The sequence below is a fragment of the Labeo rohita genome, unplaced genomic scaffold (genome assembly GCF_022985175.1).
Source record: "Labeo rohita strain BAU-BD-2019 unplaced genomic scaffold, IGBB_LRoh.1.0 scaffold_443, whole genome shotgun sequence".
NCBI classification, from domain to species: Eukaryota; Metazoa; Chordata; class Actinopteri; order Cypriniformes; family Cyprinidae; genus Labeo; species Labeo rohita.
The window spans coordinates 21,645-38,963 of record NW_026129361.1 but is presented as its reverse complement, the minus strand read 5'-3'; the positions used below and the strand labels follow the sequence as shown (position 1 = coordinate 38,963).

The following is a 17,319-nucleotide window of genomic DNA, read 5'->3' as shown; positions in this document are numbered from 1 at the left end:
TGTTTGTTTCTTTTTTTTCAGGAGTCAGGCTGGTCGGAGGTTCTCGCTGCTCTGGGACGTTAGAGATACTTCATTATCGGGCGTGGATGTCAGTGTGTGATGCTGCCTTTGACCAGCAGGATGCAGAGGTTGTGTGTAGAGAGCTGGACTGTGGGGCTCCTGTACAGGTGCTGGGAGCAGCTGCTTTTGGCAAAGGAGACGCTCAGATGTGGACACAAGAGATTCAGTGCAGAGGAAATGAATCTCAGATTCACCACTGTCCAAAATTGCCATCCCATAAAAATAACTGTTCTCATGACAATGATGTTGGACTGGTGTGTGCAGGTTGGAATTAATTTCCTTTGAATAAAAATGTTAAAATGTAGTATATATATATATTTTTTTTTTTGTAACTTAACTTTTCTAATTATCTCTATTTCAATATTTTTTTAATTATCTTTGTTCATAATATAGACCATGTAAATGTGAGGTTGGTTGGTGGTCACAGGCGCTGTGCTGGTAGAGTGGAGGTTCATCACAGAGGTCAGTGGGGAACAGTGTGTGATGAATACTGGGACATGGCTGATGCTGCAGTGGTGTGTAGAGAACTGGACTGTGGAGAACCTGTAGATACACTGGGTCGTGCTCATTTTGGACCAGGATCAGGACCAGTCTGGATGAGTTCTGTCATGTGTACTGGATCAGAGTCTACACTGAAGAATTGTGGGTCATCTGGATGGGGAAAATCTGGCTGTGATCATAGTCATGATGTTGGAGTCACTTGTTCAGGTGTGAGATTGATCGTGAAAATACTTTGGAGCAAATTCACTAAACAGTCACTCCACTCTTGTGCATGCTATCAGTTCATGCTGTCAACCTCTGTCTCATTTACTAACCATTCACAAACTAATTTAAACAGAGACATTCAGTGCCAAAATAACACTTCGTTTTGAGAAATTAAAGTAGGTGATTTGTCGTTCTTTCCCACACAAGCACATCTCCTTATTTATCTAAATTGAGTATTTTATGTAAACGAAGAGGGTAAATTAACATTTATATAAACATTTATATACAAATTTTATTTTGGTAATTTAATGTCATGAAATGTTTTAACACTGGCTCACTGTTGTGTTATGTCTGTATGGAACAAAAATAATGCCAAAAGTATTTGAAATAAAAAAACTTGTTGAATTACACAACTGGGAAAAAAAATGCATTGCAATTAACAGTGCTTACATTTTAATGTATTGTATTTTCAGGGGTTGCATTTTTGTGCGCTGCATTTTAACATGGTTGTATATTTAAGTAGTGAATATTTCAATCGGAAACATTTCACCAACTTTTTCATTGTTAATATTCACCTCACAAAGTCCATTTCCAAAATATTCAGTTTGTTTAATAATTCCAACAATAACATTCGTCAGACAATTTTCGGTTAATTTTATTTCACTTTACAAATTCGTTTCCGAAAATTCAGTGGTAACGTAATTCGCAGAGAACGACTTGTCTTTGCTATTGACTTTTATTTGCAACAAAAATGTGCACTACAAAAATGTTTTGTTGTGTTTCCAGTCCAAATACTGTAGCATAAGATTCTTAAATCGAGAAGTTTTTAGTAGACAAGCAACAAGTAGTCTATTGTTTTGTTTTCTGGGAAAAAAATATATATATACAAGTCGTTCTCTGCGAATTACGTTGGTTTCTCTAAAACGTAACGTAACTGCCAACTACAGGAAAACTGGATGTGATGTGTTACATTTATTGCGTTATATCACCTTTAACGTTACAGTGAAAGAAGATCACGTTTACACGAGGTAAAAAGAAATGACATATTACTATAGGCAATTGAAGAAGTAAAGTTCGGTTTTATGTCTTAATTGGTATTTAATACTCACCGCTTGGTCCATCTTGGCCACATATCGCTTTGCACAGGCCTGTTGATGAAGCCGTTTACAGCCGCTACCACCACCTGCTGGTGAGGACGTCTAACAGCAGATGGTGATCTTCTACCGGTAGTCTACTGCTTTTCCTGCAGTTCCCGGATGTGCGCTGCTAAGAGCTGTCGAATTTGAACCACTGAATTTTCGGAAACGAGTTTGTAAAGTGAAATAAAATTAACCGAAAATTGTCTGACGAATGTTATTGTTGGAATTATTAAACAAACTGAATATTTTGGAAATGGACTTTGTGAGGTGAATATTAATTATTGAATTTTTAACAATGAAAAAGTTGGTGAAATGTTTCCGATTGAAATATTCACTACTTAAATATACAACCATGTTAAAATGCAGCGCACAAAAATGCAACCCCTGAAAATACAATGCATTAAAATGTAAGCACTGTTAATTGCAATGCATTTTTTTTCCAATTTGTGTAATTCAACAAGCTTTTTATTTCAAATACTTTTGGCATTATTTTTGTTCCATAGTCTGTATCATAATCATAGGGACAGATGGTCTTCTGTGTTTGTAAATATTACTAGAAACCTGAATCTACAGAAGTTCTGGTCTTGTTGCTGTTTCTCATCTGTGCATGTACTTTGAAAGAAGTGCTACCAATGTTTCTTTTTCTTCTTTTTCTTCAGGTGTCAGGCTGGTTGGAGGTTCTAGCTGCTCTGGGAGGTTAGAGATACTTCATGATCAGACGTGGATGTCAGTGTGTGACGCTGCCTTTGACCAGCAGGATGCAGAGGTTGTGTGTAGAGAGCTGGACTGTGGGGCTCCTGTACAGGTGCTGGGAGCAGCTGCTTTTGGCAAAGGAGACACTCAGATGTGGACACAAGAGATTCAGTGCAGAGGAAATGAATCAAACATTCGACTGTGTGCGACTTCACATGATATACAGTGCTTTCAAGAAAACAACGTGGGACTGATATGTTTTGGTAAAATGTCAATGTTTAACCTTTAATTAAAGTTCATTTATTACTCAACATTAATTACTCAAATTACAAATCACAAGATGGTAGTTTTTTTTTTCTTTTAAATTGTCACATTTATGTGTAGTTGCCATGTATAAGAGCTAATCATTTGATTGTTTTTGTATAATTATGATTCAAAAACAGTTGAGAAGAGTTAAAATAGTTTTGAAATGAATGTTTGTTATTGTAGAAGATTGTGCTGTTATGAATGTTGTATGTCTTTTGCAGTTTTGTGTGTAGAGTTTAGAGAAAGGTGTATAAGCAATTGTCGAAAACTGTAATATTACAACAGAAATAAAATAAATGATTTATTTTCTTGAATTTAAAGACAACAGGTTTATTTGTAATATACTCTTGTCCAGCTTTGTTTGTCCAGTTGGAAATATGTATAAATATTTCTAGTTACCAACTTCTGTTCTATTACTGTGGTTAAATCCCTTTCTCTCTCTTTCATGTACAGATTTTGAGACTGTGAGGCTGGTTGGTGGTCACAGTCCCTGCAGTGGCCGAGTGGAGGTTCATCATAGAGGTCAGTGGGGAACAGTGTGTCATAGGAATTGGGATATGCCTGATGCTGCAGTGGTGTGTAGAGAGGTGGGATGTGGAGAACCTGTAGATGTTCTAGCTGATGCTTACTTTGGGCAAGGATCAGGACCAATCTGGATGAGTTATGTGGACTGTAGTGGAACAGAGTCAACACTAAAGAACTGTAGGTCAGGAGGATGGGGTGTTCATTACTGTGGTCATCATGAAGATGCTGGAGTCAAATGCTCAGGTAAGCTGCTTTATACATCACCCTGTTAATGCATCTCTGACTTTTATTCAGAAACGTAAACATGCAATTTAAAATAATTGGTGTGTAATTTAATTTCAAACAATCCATAAACAATTTGTTGATTTGTATATTTTATGGTCTAACGTTATTACTTTAATCTGTTTATCCATTTTTATTAATTAAATGACTTGCTATTGTTTTATGTCTGTATCATAATTGTAGTGACAGATAGTCTTCTATGTTGTGCACATATAATGTGTTCTGGAAAAATATTTGAACAAATCCAATTGTTAAATAGACAACAATTGCCAAATGTGGTTGGATATCACTAGTGGCATGTAGCACAGTCATTAACCATTTTAGCTAGTTGATTTCCATAAGTCCTTAAAACTCCTATATTTTTGTGATGATTAAACTTTAAAAAGCCATGATTTCATATGAGTGCTGCACGCTTCAAAGTCAAAACATAGTGCAAGTGTTTTTTTTTTTTTTGAATATTCTGTCCCCAAGGTAAAGATGGACACTGTCACAGAATTAAATCATGTGGTCGACATGTAAATTTATCCAGCCAGTTAGGAGCAGATCTTCAAGAGTTCAGTTCTTGACAGATCAGACTCACTGTGTCTTACAGTAATGAACATCCTTCCTTAAATCAGCCTTTCATTAAAATATACATTAATTTTAACCGTTTTTTTTTTTTTTTTCCAAAATTGCTCTACTTTTAACATGAATGAATAATGCTTAATTGTTTGACCAACAATAACAAGAATTATGTTGTTAAAAATGTACCACTGTTTTAATTACATAAATAATTAAAATAAATAATTTCCAGATCTAAAATAAGCATCAGCCATATATGTATGCAATATCTGAGAGCACGTTGCAATGAGGTTAAATTTGTTAGCATTAGGCTTTATGAACCAACAAAAAAATTAATATTCTACAGCACTAATTTATCTAGGTCAATGTTTTTCTACATATACGATTTTAACATATCAGTTTGTATAAATTAACATTAATTATTAGATGAATGAGCCTGAATTGAAATGAGCAATAGTACTTATGAATTAAATTTGTTAAAACTAAGTTAATGCTTTTTTAAAATAATGATGTTTATTATTAGGTTGTGATAACTAAAGCATTACTGGATGTTAACAAATTGAACCTTATTATAACGTGTTACCAAGGTTTATTTTTCTTTCTTTGTTCAGGTGTCAGGCTGGTTGGAGGTTCTCGCTGCTCTGGGAGGTTAGAGATACTTCATGATCAGACGTGGATGTCAGTGTGTGATGCTGCCTTTGACCAGCAGGATGCAGAGGTTGTGTGTAGAGAGCTGGACTGTGGGGCTCCTGTACAGGTGCTGGGAGCAGCTGCTTTTGGCAAAAGAGACACTCAGATGTGGACACAAGAGATTCAGTGCAGAGGAAATGAATCTCAGATTCACCACTGTCAAACATCACCATCACATGAAAACAATTGTTCTCATGACAACGATGTTGGACTGGTGTGTGAAGGTGTGAATTACATTCCTTTAAATGAGTAAAATTATTTTTAAAATGTAGTAATTTTTGTCATTGAGCCTTTTGGATCTCAACTTTTCTTATTCTCTCTTTCAATATTTCTTTAATTCTCTTTGTTCATTATATAGACAGTGTGAATGTTAGGTTGGTTGGTGGTCACAGTCGCTGTGCTGGTAGAGTGGAGGTTCTTCATAGAGGTCAGTGGGGAACAGTGTGTGATGATGGTTGGGATTTGGCTGATGCTGCAGTGGTGTGTAGAGAACTGGACTGTGGAGAACCTGTAGATGGTCTGAGTGATGCTCATTTTGGATCAGGATCAGGACCAGTCTGGATGAGTTCTGTCATGTGTACTGGATCAGAGTCCACACTGAAGAACTGTGGATCATCAGGATGGGGTAAACAAGGCTGTGATCATAGTAAAGATGTTGGAGTCATTTGTTCAGGTGAATGAGATTTTAAAACATTTTGGAGCAAATTCACTAAACAGTCACACCACTTTTGTTCATGCTATCAGCAAAAAAAAAAAAAAGCACTGTCTCATTACTAACCATCCACAAACTAAATGGTGACATTCAGTGTCGGAATAGCACTTTGTCTTGAGAAATTAAACTAGGTGATTGTCGTTCTTTCCCACAAAAGCACACCTCCTTTCTATCTAAATTTGCCATTTTATGTACATGCAGAGAGTAAATGAATGTTCATATAAAAGTTTTTTTTTGGTAATTTAATGTCATGAAATGTTTTAACACTGGCACCGACTTGCTGTTCTTTTATGTCTATATCATAATTATAAGGACAGATGGTCTTAACCTACAAAAATTTCTCATCTGTGTATGTATTTTAAGTGTTACCAATGTTTCTTTTTGTTTTTATTCAGGTGTCAGACTGGTTGGAGGTTCTCACTGCTCTGGGAGGTTAGAGATACTTCATGATCAGACGTGGATGTCAGTGTGTGATGCTGCCTTTGACCAGCAGGATGCAGAGGTTGTGTGTAGAGAGCTGGACTGTGGGGCTCCTGTACAGGTGCTGGGAGCAGCTGCTTTTGGCAAAGGAGATGCTCAGATGTGGACACAAGAGATTCAGTGCAGAGGAAATGAATCAAATATTCGACTGTGTGCGACTTCACATGATATACAGTGCTCTCAAGAAAACAATGCGGGACTGATATGTTCTGGTAAAATGTCAATGTTTAACCTTTAACTAAAATTTATTTATTACTCAACATTATTTATTCGATTTACAAATCACAAGACAGGAGTTTTTTTTTACAATTGTCACATTTATGTGTAGTTGTCATGTATAAGAGCTAATCATTTGATTGTTTATTTTGCATAATTATGATGCAAAAACAGTTGAGAAGAGTTAAAATATTTTTTTAAATGAATGTTTGTTATTGTAGGATATTGTACTGTTTTGAATGTTGTCTGTCTTTTGGGGTTTTGTGTTTACAGTTTAACCCTCTGGTTGTGTTCAGATCCCTGTCACACTTGTGGTGTTCCCGGTCAAAAATGACCAGACTCCAAACAATTGCTTATAAATTACACTATTATCACTACATATTGGATTCATTCTTTGTCAACTTGTTTTCTTTCATTTAGGACTGGTTTTGTGTTTCTATTTGCATCTGATTAATCGTAAGCCTCATTTATCCGAAAGTAGGCACCTACTTTTTTGAGTGAAAAAAGATTTTTTTTTAGAAATAATTTTCACAGTATGAGATAAATTATAAAAATTTGCACGGTTTATCACACTAGTGTGCTTTAATGTTTAATCAGGAAGTTTGCTTTTAAATGCATTTTTTTTTTTTTTTTTGTACAAAATTGCACAAAGTCACACTTGTCAAAAATGCCTACTTTCGGATAAATGAGGCAGTTGTTTGGAGATTTTTGACTGGGAACACCACAAGTGTGTTTTTTTTTTTTTTTTTGCACATTTTTTTACAAAATAAAAGCATTTAAAAGCAAACTTCCTGATTAAACATTAAAGCACACTAGTGTGATAAACAGTGCAAATTTTCATAATTTATCTCATATTGTGAAAATTACTCACAATTTTTTTTTTTTACTCAAAAACGAGGTACCTACTCTCAGAACAATGAGGCTTACGATTAATCAGATGCAAATAGAAAAAAAAAATTCTGAGAAGTACTTACACACGGTGTGAACAAAGTCAGTAAGTTTGAGTCCAATGCGATAATGATAACTAGTATTTTCGGAAAAAAAAAATCTTTTCCTGGTCAATGTGTCCCAAACACAACCAGAAGGGTCAAAGAAAAGTGTGTGTAAGCAATTGTCAAAAACTGTAATACTACAACAGAACTAAAATAAATTATTTGTTTTCTTGAATTTAAAGATGACAGTTTTTTTTTCTTTTTTGTTTTTTTTTGTAATATACTCTTGTCCAGCTTTGTTTGTCCAGTTAGAAATATGTATAAATATTTCTAGTTATCAACTTCTGTTCTATTACTGTGGTTAAATCCCTTTCTCTCTCTTTCATGTACAGATTTTGAGACTGTGAGGTTGGTTGGTGGTAACAGTCCCTGCAGTGGCCGAGTGGAGGTTCATCATAATGGTCAGTGGGGAACAGTGTGTCATAGGAATTGGGATATGACTGATGCTGCAGTGGTGTGTAGAGAGGTGGGATGTGGAGAACCTGTGGATGTTCTAGCTGATGCTTACTTTGGGCAAGGATCAGGACCAATCTGGATGAGTTATGTGGACTGTAGTAGATCAGAGTCAACACTGAAGGACTGTAGATCAAATGGATGGGGTGTTCATGGCTGTGGTCATCAACAAGATTCTGGAGTCAGATGCTTAGGTGAGCTGCTCCATACATCACCCTGTTAATGCGTCTCTGATCAGACTATTATTCATAAACATAATCATGCAATTTAAAATAATTGGTGTGCAATTTGATTTCAAAGTAATTCATTAACAGTTAATCAGCAGTATTGTAACGTGTTCAGAATGTTATTGTGTTGTGGATAACAATGTGTTTAATGTTAAAGGGTCATGAAACCCCCCCCTGTTTCAGCACTGGTTAGTTCTCACCATAGTTTTGAAAAATGCTGCAAAAGTGGGCGTGGTGCGGAGTGGAGGGGGAAGAGGGGAGAGAGTCAACTAAGGGTTCAGACAGTTTCATTTCGCTCCCATTGACTTAACAACACAAATAAATGCACAGGCATTTGCACTCTGCATCGAAAACATATATATGAACGTGCTTTTGCACCTCTATTAACTTCTAAGGGTTATTTTGCGGAATTTATAATCCTTTTGATGGGTTGCATTAAGGAGTTGTAAAAACCACTATTACACTCACCTTATGAATGAATTGCGTTTGTGCCGAACTCTACTTACAAAGCAAACAAAAACAAACAGTCTCCTTCGATCCATTAACGTTTCTCTCAGTTATTGTACGCAATCTCACAGTCTGAAGCGTCTGTCATAGCAAATCAACACGCACTGTCGTGAATAATTAGGCGAAGCGTCTTCTAATAGGATAAGAACGCGCAGCCTCATGAATGATTATGAGACACCGACGCGTCATCGTAAGTACTATAGTCCATTGCCACGTCACAAACTATGACGTTGAAACAGCTTCAGCAAGACCAGAGTGGCTGGAGGAGATTACAGAGATGATCGGGGGCTGGCGTTGCCTTCACCCAGGCGGCAGACACCGCATACACAGGTCCGCCTTTGCTGGGGGTGTGGTCAGCCAGGGCATCCGGTTAAGGAATGCCCTGCACTAGCTAAGAATTACGGAAACAGCAATGGGGTGCAGTAGGCGGGACGCTGCAAACCCCCCGAGCCCATGAACAGCCAGATCAGATTTTTGCCATATTCCGATTTGCATCGAGGGACTTGAATGCACTGCCCTAGTAGACACAGTGTCTACAGTGACTGTGGTTCGTCCTGAGGTGGTGCCAGAGGACAGCTAGAGGACACAGCAGTTCAGCTCTGCACAATGAAGGGGAAGGGGCTGTTGACTCTGTCTGTGGCGAGTGTGAACATGCAGCATCCAGTGTAGATAGCTAATGTGCAGCTGTATCTTAGGATTGAACTTTTTGAGGGTCTAACAACTTTTTGAGGGTCCAACGACTATGGCTGTCGGTTGGACCTGTCAAAGGCCACGTTGAGTTTCAGCAATGGCCAGGTGGAGAAGAGGAGGCCACCAAGAGCTCGTCATACAAATGGATGTGCGGTTGGGTGCTGGGCATGTCACTTGGAAGATGGGAATGACTCAAACTGCACAATGCCACCCAGTTTGTCCGTGGAGTGCGGGGGACATAATGAGGGAGCTGTGGGTGATAATGCAGCAGAGCTCGGGTGACTTGGACACGCAGCAACAAGAACAGTTGTGGGAGCTTTTAGTGGAATTCCAGGACTGTTTTGCCTGTAATGAAGAAGACCTGGGTCAGACCTCCCTGGTGCAACACAATAGCGACACAGGGGATGCGACGCCCATACGTCAGCGGCCAAGACGCATGCCCTTAGGACGGCAGGAGGCTGCGGAGCAGGCATTATCGAAAATGCAGCGTGCTGGTATAATAGAACCTTCTGAGAGTCTCTGGGCATCCACAGTAGTTATGGTCCCGAAGAGGGGGGGGGAGTGGTGCTTTTGCATTGATTACAGAAGGCTCAACGCATTTACACGGAAAGATTCGTACCCTCTCCCGCGTGTGGATGAATGTTTGGACCTTATGGCTGGCTCTAGCTGATTTTCATCATTGAATTTAAGAAGTGGGTACTGGCAAGTGCCGCTGACACCAGAAGCTCAACCCAAGACCGCTTTCTGCACAGGCAGAGGGCTGTGGCAATTTAAAGTCCTCTGTTTCGGTCTTTGCAATGTTCCAGCCACTTTTGAGCGCTTAATAGAGAGGGTACTGGAAGGCATTCCGCGGTGGCAGTGTCTGGTATTTTTGGATGACATACTGGCACATGGAAGCTCATTCCATTTGGCTATCACAGCCTTGAGAGCATTGGTGGAAAAAATAAGATCCGTGGGCCTGAAGTTACATCCCAATAAATGCAGACTGTTAAGCAGAGAGGTGACCTTCTTGGGCCATCATATAGGCAGTGAGGGGATTGGCATGTCCGAGGACAGGGTGAGAGTTGTATGGGAGTGGCCTGTCCCAGCGAACCAGAGAGAGTTAAAAAGCTTTCTGGGTTTGGTGTCCTATTACAGAAAGTTTGTACAGGGTTTTTCCTGTATTGCCGCTCCCTTATACAAGCTCCTGCAGAAGGATCAGTGCTTTGTCTGGTCAGAAGGCTGTCAAACTGTTTTCGATACTCTAAAACAAACCCTTGTGTGCGCGCCCATTTTGGCACCTCCGGACCCCCCACTGGCCTTCGTTCTGGACACTGATGCAAGTGGGGATGGAATAGGTGCAGTCTTGTCCCAGGTGTGGCCAGATGGAGAGAAAATAGTGGCCTAATACAGCAAGGTGCTCAGCAAAGCGGTGCTCAGAAAAGAGGTACTGTGTCATACGACGGGAGTTGTTGGCTGCAGTCTCTGCCATTAGGCATTTCAAGCACTATTTGTGCGGTTGGCAGTTCACCATACGCTCCGACCATGCCTCCTTGCAGTGGCTGATGACGTTCAAGGAAGGGGGCCAGGTGACCCGTTGGCTCGAGGAGTTGCAAAGTTATGAGTTCACTGTGACACATCGTGCAGAGGAACGCCATGGCAATGCAGATGCCCTGTTAAGACGACTGTGTAGTGTGCAGGAATGCAAGTATTGTGAGCGCAAAGGCCAGAGAGGTGGAGCTGAGTCGGAAGGTGGATGGAAACGATGGGCCAGAGGCGGTCTGATGGGAACTACGAGAGATGGATGTCACTCAATGGGTGGATGCTCAGAGGCAGGATCCAGACCTGCAGCCTGTGATTCTGTGGATGGAGGAACAGCAGTGACCACCATGGGAGGAGGTAGCAGCACTACATCTACTAAGGGACTTTGGGCCAAGTTTAAATGTCTGCGGCTGATTCTCCTTGCAACCCTGCCGTGAACACTATGGTTGTTCATTGTTCTTTTGATGATGGACTCATGAACTTCAACATTAACCAATGTGAGAAAGGCCTTCAGTTGCTAAGAAGTTATCTTGGGGTTCTTTGCAACCTCGGAAACTATTATACATCTCGCTTTGGAGTGATCTTTTTTGGTCGACCACTTCTGCTGAGGGTAACCGTGTTCTAGAATTTCCTCCATTTGTACACAATCTGTCTGACTGTGGATTTGTGAAGTCCAAATTCTTTAGAGATGGTTTTGTAACCTTTTCCAGCCTGATGAGCAACAACTCAGAGATCTCCTTTGTTTGTGCCAAGATTCACTTTCACAAAAATGATCAGACTTTAATAGATCCCTGTTCTTTAAATAAAACACAGCATAAACTGACACCTAATTGTCATCCTATTGACTGAAAACACTTCTGAACAGATAGACTCTAATTTCACCTTCAAATTCAAATCAACTGCTAATCCTAGAGATTCACATACTTTTGCAACTCACAAATATTTAACGCTGAAAAATTTTTCATAATAAATAAATGACAAAGTATATATTTTCATCTCATTTGTTTAATTGGGTTCTCTTTGTCAATTTTCAAAACTTGTGTGAAAATCTGATGAACTCTTTGGTCATATTTATGCAAAAATATAACTTTCAAGCAGCACTGTATACACACACAGATAGATAGATAGACTAAAATTGTAGACTATAGACTAAAACTATATATATATATTCTGTCCTCATGGTAAAGATGGACACTGCCGCACCTTTAAATCATGTGGTCGACATGTAACTTTATCCAGCCAGTTCAGTTCTTGACAGATCAGACTCACTGTGTCTTACAGTAATAAACATCCTTCCTTAAATCAACCTTTCATTAAAATTCAGATTTTATTTCAACCATTTATTTCAAACTTTCAAAATTGTTCTACTTTTAACATGAATGAATAATGCTTAATAGTTCACCAACAATGACAAGAATTATATTGTTAAAAATGTAGCAGTGTTTTTTTATGACAAAAATAATGTCCAGGTCTAAAATAAGTGTTACGGGGAGAACGAGACGAGAGGCGAGCGGATCCATGCGCAAGCTTTTATTGGATTGGCGGGACAAAGACATAGTCGTACAGGCAAGGTCGAGGCAGGAGCAGACAGGAATAATACAGGCAGTAGAAGAGAATGGTCCAATAAACGAGAGCTATAGTCCAAAAGGCAGGCGGCTAGACAGAAGAGAACGGGAAACCAGGCGGGAGATCCAAAAACCAGGAACTAGGAATACACTAGGAAATACTAACAAAACAACAATACAATAATACAACCAACCGTGAAGTGCACGGAGGAGGAGCGGGGTTTTTATAGGACGCCTGATTGGTCACGGGGACTGACGCAATCAGAGCGGTGGAGGATGGGAGATGCAGTCCGAGATGCATAGTGACAGTCAGAGTGTGTAAGTGATGCGAGAGTGACATCTGGTGGTTAGTGGACAATGGGACATAGACCAGATTTGTGACATAGCCCCCCAAGGAGCGGCTTCCAGACGCTCCAACAGAGTAACAGTTCAGGGAGCGGTGGGGCGGGAGCGAGACAGGGCGAGGGCTGGAGGACCAGGTCCCTGCGGAGGACCCGGTGATTGAGGCAGGACCGGCAGCACAAAGGCCCTCCAGGACGGAGCCGGGGGCGGAGCATGAGGCACAGGCGTACTCCAGGGCGGAGCTGAAGGTAGAGCAGTCCTCCACGGCAGAACCAGAGGTGGAGCAGGACTCCTCCAGGGCGGAACTGGAGGCGGAGCAGGACTCCTCCAGGGCGGAACTGGAGGCGGAGCAAGACTCCTCCAGGGCGGAGCAGGACTCCTCCAGGGCGGAACTGGAGGCGGAGCAGGACTCCTCCAGGGCGGAACTGGAGGCGGAGCAGCCCTCTGGGGCGAAACAGGAATCTGCGTCACGGTCTGGGACCTGGGGAAAGCAGGGACAGAGGAGGCAGACAGAATAGGGGAGAAGGCGCAGCAGCCCTCCAGGGCGGAACAGGAGGCGGAGCAGCCCTCCGGGGCGGAACAGGAGCCTGCGTCATGGTCTGGGACCTGGGGAGAACATGGACAGAGGAGACAGACAGAAGAAAGGGAGAAGCAGAGAGTTTAGAGTTTAACGCCCCCTCCATAAGAGGTTCTACAGCTGACGCTGACACCTCTGGAGGCATTGGCGCAGCTTCTCCGACGGGGAAGGCCTCTGGGGCAGACTCGAGACCAGACGGGACCTCTGGAGCAGGCTTGAGATCAGACGGGAGCTCTGGAGCAGGCTTGAGATCAGACGGGAGCTCTGGAGCAGGCTTGAGATCAGACGGGAGCTCTGGAGCAGGCCTGAGATCAGACGGGAGCTCTGGAGCTGGCTTGTGACCAGGCGGGAGCTGGGACGGAGCAGGAAACCGCGTTATGGTCTGGGACCTGGGAAAAGCAGAGACAGAGAAGGCTGACAGAACAAGGGGAGAAGCAGAGAGGTTATTGGGGGATGCCGCCTCCATGGGAGGATCTACAGCCAAGGCTGACACCTCAGGAGGCATTGGCATGGCTTCTCCAAGTGAGGGGAGCTCTGGAGCCGACTTGTGACCAGACGGGGCCTCAGGGATTGACTTTGGAACAGACGTGACCTCAGGAGCTGACTTGTGAACAGGCGTGGCCTCAGGGGCACAGTGTGCAGCCCACACACACCAAATGGCAACCGCCATTAAAGGAAGAGCAGCATCGGGAGGTTGTGGTGGATCCAGTACGCTGGCTATCATGATAGGCCGTGATCTTGGGATGTCTGACGAGATGTGACTTGACTTAGGGTCATCGGACGGGGCGTGACCTGACTCTGGGCGGTCAGACGAGACGTGACCTGACTCTGGGCGGTCAGACGAGACGTGGCCTGACTCTGGGCGGTCAGACGAGACGAGACTTGACTCTGGGCCGTCAGGAGGGACGAGACTGGATCCTGGGCCGTCAGGCGGGGCGAGACTGGACCCTGGGCCGTCAGGCGGGACGAGACTGGACCCTGGGCCGTCAGGCGGGACGAGACTGGACCCTGGGCCGTCAGGCGGGACGAGACTGGACCCTGGGCCGTCAGGCGGGACGTGGCTGGACCCTGGGACAGCAGCAACAACTTTGTTTGGCTCATGAAGATCAGCTGTGGTCTGACTTGGTTCTTGGAGATTGGCTGTGACTTGACTCGATTCGTGAAGAACAGTAGTGAACTGCTTTGACTCATGGAGACCAGCGGTGACTTGACTTGGCTCATGGAGATCAGCAGTGACTTGATCTGACACGTGAAGACCAGCAGTGACTTGAACTGGCTTGAGAAGATCATTGACTTCACTTGACTCAGGAACCACGGCTGTTACCTTGCTTGACTCAGGAATGACCGCCTTGACATTGCTGGACTTGGAAGCCTGACTGGACTTGGAAGCCTGACTGGACTTGGAAGCCTGACTGGACTTGGAAGCCTGACTGGACTTGGAAGCTACAGCCATAGCCTGACTTGACTCTGGAGCAGCGGCTGAAGCTTGACTTGGCTCTGGAAAAACAGCAGCAGCTTGACTTGGCTCATGAGGACCTGCTGTAACCTGGCTTGGCTCCTGAAGAACAGGTGTGACTTGGCTTGACTCGTGGGGGACAGCTGTGGCTTGGCTTGACTCGTGAGGAACAGCTGTGACTTGGCTTGACTCGTGAGGAACAGCTGTGACTTGGCTTGACTCGTGAGGAACAGCTGTGACTTGGCTTGACTCAGGGGTAGCCGCCGCGACATGGAGCGCCACTTTAGCTGCCCGTACTGTCATTAGGGGTGTGTCCAGCACGTGGGCCATCATGACCACAAGTGGCGTCCGGGCGCTGACCACAGGTTCTGGAATGGCAGCCATATTGTGGAGCGGCTTGGAGACGGCGGCCATCTTGTGCATTGGCTCTGGCGTGGCAGCCATCTTGTGCAGTGGCTCTGGCGTGGCAGCCATCTTGTGCAGTGGCTCTGGCGTGGCAGCCATCTTGTGCAGTGGCTCTGGCGTGGCTGTAATTTGACTTGACACAGGAACTACAGTTCTGGCTTGATTTGAAACAGGAAAAACAGTTTTAGCTTGACTTGCCTTAGGAAGAGCAGCTCTGACTTGACTTGATGCAGGAAACACAGCCCCAGCTTGACTTGACACAGGAACAGCAGCAGTAAACTTGCTTGACTCAGGAAATACAGCTGCAACTGGACTGGACTCGGAAACGTGACTTGACTCAGGAAACACAGCTGCAGCTTGACTTGACTTGGAAACTCGACTTGACTCAGGAAATGCAGCTGTAACTCCATATAGCTCTGGTATGGCAGCTATGACGTGACGGGGCTCTGTTTCCGCCGCCATCTTGTGAACGGGCTCCGCCATCGCCGCCATTGTGTGAGCGCGCACCGGCGCTGCCGCCATCTTGTGAACGGGCACCGCAGTCGCCGCCATTTTGCGAACGGGCACTGCTGTCGCCGCCATAGCTTGAGCGCGCTCCTGCACGGCCGCCATTTCACGAGCGATCCAGGCGGCAAACGTGGTTTTGGCGTCGTGATCCGGCGTAACCACCAATCTGCGAGCGGGGTGCGGGGCTGCCGCGTCCGCGTTGTCGCGTTCCCCCTTCTCGACCCCCACAGTACACGGCGAGCCCACACACAATAACGCAAAGTTTAAAAAAGCAGCCAGAGATGAGCGCGGACCCTCGCGTCTCAGCCTCGTTTTTAAAGGATCGTTTATGCCATCACAAAATATTTCCATGATTGTACAGTCCGGGAGGGTGGAATAATTCGAGATGGCCAGAAACTCACGGATATGCTGTTCTAGAGTGCGTGGTCCTTGCTTGATCCGGAAAAGAATCCTGTCTGTGTCCATATCTGTCGATTGTCCGGGTGTGAAGCTGCTGGATCCTTGTGTGACGGTTGGTTCTGTTACGGGAGAACGAGACGAGAGGCGAGCGGATCCATGCGCAAGCTTTTATTGGATTGGCGGGACAAAGACATAGTCGTACAGGCAAGGTCGAGGCAGGAGCAGACAGGAATAATACAGGCAGTAGAAGAGAATGGTCCAATAAACGAGAGCTATAGTCCAAAAGGCAGGCGGCTAGACAGAAGAGAACGGGAAACCAGGCGGGAGATCCAAAAACCAGGAACTAGGAATACACTAGGAAATACTAACAAAACAACAATACAATAATACAACCAACCGTGAAGTGCACGGAGGAGGAGCGGGGTTTTTATAGGACGCCTGATTGGTCACGGGGACTGACGCAATCAGAGCGGTGGAGGATGGGAGATGCAGTCCGAGATGCATAGTGACAGTCAGAGTGTGTAAGTGATGCGAGAGTGACATCTGGTGGTTAGTGGACAATGGGACATAGACCAGATTTGTGACAATAAGCATCAGCCATACATATATTTAATATCTGGTAATATTACAGGCTACAATGAGGTTAAATATTTTAGCATTAGGTTTCATGAACTAGCAAAAATGTATGATAATCAACACTGAATTTTAATGAACAATGCTGTACTTATGAATTAACATTAACTTAGATTAACAAATCTTAGAAAAAAAATATGTTGTTCATTATTAGGTTGTGATAACTAATGCATTTCATGATGTTAACAAATTGAACCTTATTATAAACTCTTACCAATGTTTATTTTTCTGCTTTTTCTTCAGGTGTCAGGCTGGTTGGAGGTTCTCGCTGCTCTGGGAGGTTAGAGATGCTTCATAATCAGATGTGGATGTCAGTGTGTGACGCTGCCTTTGACCAGCAGGATGCAGAGGTTGTGTGTAGAGAGCTGGACTGTGGGGCTCCTGTACAGGTGCTGGGAGCAGCTGCTCTTGGCAAAGGAGACACTCAGATGTGGACACAAGAGATTCAGTGTAGAGGAGATGAATCTCAGATTCACCTCTGTCCAACAGCACCATCACATGAAAACAACTGTTCTCATGACAATGATGTTGGACTGATGTGTGCAGGTTGGAATTACTTTCCTTTGACTAAGTAAACTCAGTCAAAAAATGTAGTATTGTGTGTCATTGAGCCTTTTGGAACTCAACTTTTCTATATTCTACTTTTCTACTTTTTCAGTATTCCTTTAATTCTCTT

The 17,319-nt window shown here is 43.3% G+C and overlaps 1 pseudogene; it reads left to right on the top strand.

Annotated features, from left to right (window-relative positions):
- LOC127160730 (uncharacterized) overlaps positions 1–17,319 on the top strand; it is a 53,007-nt pseudogene that overhangs the window by 15,176 nt on the left and 20,512 nt on the right.